This window comes from Triticum dicoccoides, chromosome 1A (assembly GCF_002162155.2).
Source record: "Triticum dicoccoides isolate Atlit2015 ecotype Zavitan chromosome 1A, WEW_v2.0, whole genome shotgun sequence".
Lineage (NCBI taxonomy): Eukaryota > Viridiplantae > Streptophyta > Magnoliopsida > Poales > Poaceae > Triticum > Triticum dicoccoides.
The window spans coordinates 161,271,307-161,277,036 of record NC_041380.1 but is presented as its reverse complement, the minus strand read 5'-3'; positions in this window follow the sequence as shown (position 1 = coordinate 161,277,036).

Here is a 5,730-nt window from a genome sequence, read left to right as displayed (position 1 = left end):
AACACCGATATGACGGAAACTATGGCGGCAAGAGTGGAACAAAACACTAGGCGAGAGGCCGAGCCTTCGACCCTTTACCAAGTATATAGATGCATTAAGATAACAAGATAATATAATGATATCCCAACAAGTAAATAATGTTCCAACAAGGAACGGTCTCCAATCTTCACCTGCAACTAGCAACGCTATAAGAGGGGCTGAGCAAAGCGGTAACATAGCCAAACAACGGTTTGCTAGGACATGGTGGGTTAGAGGTTTGACATGGCAATATGGGAGGCATGATAAGAAAGTGGAAGGCATCGTAGCATAGGCATAGCAAAAGAGCGAGCATCTAGCAAAGCAAAGATAGTAGTGATTTCGAGGGTATGATCATCTTGCCTGCAAAGTTGTCAGAGTTGACTGGATCCTCGAAAGAAAACTCAACGGGCTCCTCGTTAGCGAACTCGTCTCCCGGCTCTACCCAAACAAGACAAACAATCAACAAGGACACAATCAACCACGTGCAAACTCAAACAACATGATGCAAACATGGTATGCTATGAGATGCAATATGGGATGAATATGCAAGACTTGACGAGGAATGAATTAACCTAGCCTCAACATGGAAATCCAAGTGTGCCACTGGAAAGATGAGATGAAATCGTTTGGAAACGATATAAAGAACGCCGGAATCGGAGTTACGGTTTGGAAATGGCAAGCAATTCAAATATGACCACGTTCTGCGATTAACAACATGTAGCCATCTAAATGCACAAGATGAACCTGCTACAGCACCCAAACATGGCATGAAAATACATGGCAGGGATCCATTCATGATGCTTAACAAAATACTAGCACTGAGCTACGGCCAATTCATCCATTAACAGGTTCAAACAAGCATGGCAAAAATGCATTTGGCAAACAGATTTCAGACTTAGTGAAATTAACACTTGTCTGGAATTTCAGATCAGGTAGCACTCTTTGGAGCATGAAAACAATATGCTACAGGACCTGAACATGGAAAAGTAAAGCATGGCATGGAGCTACTCAAAGAGCTTAACAAAAGTCCCTTAGTGACCTTGAGCCAAAAGGGGTCAGAAAATACAAATGCAAGCATGTGAACATGGCAAAAACATAACCAGTTCTCAGACTTAGTGAAAACTGGAGCATGCTGAAACAGATATCAAGTAGGCATGTTTACGAGCTCGATGCACTCACTACAGAGTAAGTCATGACAATCTAAGCATACACCCATCAAGAATACACAAAATACAAGCTGGACATGGCAAGAACAATAACATAGCATGCACGGATCAAATACAACATCCTCGGCAAAATCGCTAACAAGTAGACAATCTGCCCAGATTCACGAAATGACAAAAGTAGAGCTCGATTGACTCAAGCTAGGGTGCTCCATAATTGCAAAGAAAGACATGGATGGATAGAGCACTACAAGATTAACAAAACATCCTTACTGATCATCCTCAAAAGAGGCACGGATCACTAGGAATCAACATGAACATATGGCATAATGAGATAAACAGCTCAAGGACTTAGTGGAAATGCCAAGTCCCTGAAATCAGCATTAACGAATGCTCCACTTTGCAAGCTTGTGCTAGTCACCACACACATCACAAAAATACATGGGTTGCACCTCTGGATAGATGGCAAAACATATAACAAAACTCATGTAGAGCTCAGGGGCATATCATGCACACAACAAAATGGCAAAAATGACAAATATCTAATTGGAGCAGCAGATCTGACAATTATCTCAAATAGCACTCTTCTAATAGCATTTCGGGCATCAAGATGAACTCAAATAAAAATGATGCAATGAGATGAAATGATGTGCTCTCTGAAACGAACATTTTGACATGCTATATGCCCCAAACGGAGCTATGGATGAGGAGTTACGACATGATGAACATGAGCAAATAATTAGGGTTTCGGGCAGAAAAGTCAACCCAGACGGGATCCGGATCCAGATCTGGCCGGTGCGATCTACGAGGTTCGCCAGAGACGGAGTCAAGGCCGGCCGGAGAGGGCTTGGGGCGCCGGATCCGGGCTGTGACGGGCCGAAGCGACGCGACGAGGCGGCGGGCACCGGTGGCCGGGGCGGCGTCGGCGGAGGTTGGCGGCGGCGGAGGTTGGCGGCGGCGGAGGTCGCCAGTGGCGATGGCGGGCGGCGGAGGTTGCCGGTGACGATGGCGGGCGGCGGCCGGAGCTGGAGGCTCGCCGGCGCGGGAGAAGAGGCGCGCGGGCAGGCGGCGTGAGGGAGCGGGCCGCGGGGGCCGGCTCCGGGCTCCCGGGCCGCGCGGCGGTGGGGAAAGGCGATGCGGTGGCGAGGGCGGCGCGACCAACGGGAGGACGCCACGTGGCGGCGGCGGCGCTAGCCGGACATGTCCGTCGGTGAAAGAAATTGTCTGGCGGCGGCGGATGAAGGGGATCTAGGGTTTCGGGAGGAAGGAGAAATTCGGGGGTGTCTTTAAATAGGCATAGAGGGAGCTAGGAGTGTCCAAATGAGGTGCGGTTTTCGGACACACGATCGTGATCGAACGCTCTAGATGATGGAGAGGGTTTTGGTGGGTTTTGGGCCAAAATGGAGGGGTGTTGGGCTGCAACACACACGAGGCCTTTTCGGTGCCTCGGTTAACCGTTGGAGCATCAAACGAAGTCCAAATGGTACGAAACTTGACAGGTGGTCTACCGGTAGTAAACCAAGGACGCTTGCCAAGTCTCGGTCCTATCCGAAAATGTTTAATCCCCACACACGAAAGAAAGGTAGAAATGACCACCGGAGGAGAACGAAGCGCCGAAATGCAAAACGGACAACGGGGAAAATGCTCGAATGCATGAGATGAACACATATGGAAATGCAATGCACATGATGACATGACATGAGATGCATGACAACGATAACAACACACGGAGACAAAAACCCGAACCCGAGAAAATAAAATAACTTAATGGCGGAAACGGCAAGAGTTGGAGTACATATTGGGAAAATCATATCCGGGGTGTTACATAACGCATGCGTCAAGTACCTCTACGGAAGACTCGAACATCTATGAACCTATTACAACTACCGCTGTTCTAATTTTGACAAGAAATGTGTACCACTACCGTCACTAGTATCTCTACCGTCGTCATGTACCCCTACGTCCACTACCGTCGCGAGAACAACTACTTCCTCTATGAACTCGAACCGCTCTGAGAATGCTCCCTTGTAAGGTATAACCGCCAGAACGACGCCCCTGGACAAATGCTTGTGATGTGTTGTATGATAAGCTCCTGTTTGGCCATGTTCGCACCGTGTCCGTTTTGTCACTCGTTTCCTTGCCACCGATACGTGGGAAACCCGGTATCCGGGATCACTCCCTATACCTCTTTGACATTCCGCACATCTCACATTTTTTTCTTGTACCGGCATCTCAACTAGTTGTTGGATCATCGGAATGTTGCTGTGGCACCGTTTCTGTTTTCGCCGCCATGACACCCTTTTCTTTCCGTCGTGGCGACCAAATGCCCCATATCATCATGCCAACTTTTTCATAAAATTGCATAAACTTGTTCATGTCATCCGCATCATGATTACAACAATTAAAATGTTTAAAATTGTTGTTGCATTAAATTGATGATGCATATGGGGATATACCGGATTTGTTGTTTGTTATATCCGGCCCCATTTAAATTGTTTAGATTGTGTAGTTTTCATATGCTTCACCTCTTGCCATGCCAATTTAAACCGTACATGCATCATACTTGGTTGTGCATCATGCCATGCTTATGTCATGGTTGTTTACCATGTTGTTTGCTTCTTTCCGGTGTGCTTCTTCGGGTTGGATTCGGTAATGTTGCGTTTGTGAGGATATGTTGGCTACAACCATTTGTCTTCTTCATGGACTCGTTCTTCTTCCTTGCAGGATTTCAGGCAAGATGACCATACCCTCGAAATCACTTCTATCTTTGCTTGATAGTTGCTCGCTCTTTTGCTATGCCTATGATGCGATACCTACCACTTGCTTATCATGCCTCCCATTTTGTTAAGCCAAGCCTCTAACCCACCTTATCGTAGCAAACCGTTGTTTGGCTATGTTACCGCTTTGCTCAGCCCTCTTATAGCGTTGTTAGTTGCAGGTGAAGATTGAAGTTTGTTCCTTGTTGGAACATGGATATTTTGTTGGGATATCACAATATCTCTTATTTAATTAATGCATCTATATACTTGGTAAAGGGTGGAAGGCTTGGCCTTATGCCTGGTGTTTTGTTCCACTCTTGCCACCCTAGTTTACGTCATACCAGTGTTATGTTCCTTGATTTTGCGTTCCTTACACGGTCGGGTTATAATGGGAACCCCTTGACAGTTCGCCTTGAATAAAACATCTCCAGCAATGCCCAACATTGGTTTTACCATTCACCACCTAGCCTTTTTTCCCTTGGGTTCCGCGGACTCAAGGGTCATCTTTATTAAACCCCCTGGGCCAGTGCTCCTCTGAGTATTGGTCCAAATTAGAGCCCCTTGCAGCGCCACCTCGGGGAAACTTGAGGGTTGGTTTTAGTTGTACGGATTGCTTATCCGGTGTGCCCTGAGAATGAGATATGTGCAGCTCCTATCGGGATTTTTCAGCACATTCGGGTGGTGTTGCTGGACTTGTTTTACCATTGTCGAGCATGTCTTGTAACCGGGATTCCGAGCCTGATCGGGTCTTCCTGGGAGAAGGAATATCCTTGGTTGACCGTGAGAGCTTGTGATGGGCTAAGTTGGGACACCCCTGCAGGGATTTGAACTTTCGAAAGCCGTGCCCGCGGTTATGGGCAGATGGGAATTTGTTAATGTCCGGTTGTAGAAAACCTGAAGTTGATCTTAATTAAAATACACCAACCGCGTGTGTAACCATGATGGTCTCTTCTCGGCGAAGTCCGGGAAGTGAACACGGTGTTGGAGTTATGCTTGACGTAGGTTGTTCTAGGATCACTTCTTGATCATAGTTTCTCGAACGTGCTTTGCTTTGTCTTCTCGCTCTCCTTTGCGTATGTTAGCCACCAGATATGCTAGTCGCTTGCTGCAGCTCCACCTCATACCTTTTACCCTACCTATAAGCTTAAATAGTCTTTATCGCGAGGGTGTGAGATTGCTGAGTCCCCGTGACTCACAGATACTTCCAAAACCAGTTTGCAGGTGCCGATGAGACCGTGCAGGTGATGCAACCGAGCTCAAGGAGAAGCTCGATGAAGTTCATGTTCGTTATGTCGTTCCGTTTTTCAGTTGATCAATAGTGGAGCCCAGTTGGGACGATCAGGGATCTGTGTAGCATTTGGGGTAGTCTTCTTTTATTTTGGTTCCGTAGTCGGACCCTGTTTGTATCTGGATGATGTAATGCTTTATTCATGTAATTGTGTGAAGTGGCGATTGTAAGCCAACTATGTATCTCTTTCCCTTATGTATTACATGGGTTGTGTGAAGATTACCTCACTTGCGACATTGCTTTCAATGCGGTTATGCCTCTAAGTCGTGCTTCGACACATGGGAGACATAGCCGCATCGAGGGCGTTAAAGTTACCCACACCCGTATTGATGAGAATCTCGTGATAAGGGGATACGATCTCTACTTTGACAAAACGCGTCAAAAAATTGCCTCGCGTTATGTGCGGGGCTAGTTAAAGGAAACGGTTCGAATAATCACTAGGCCATGACATAATGTCGTGTTGCCAAAACAAGTCAGCAAATTGGATTTGTGGAAATATTAT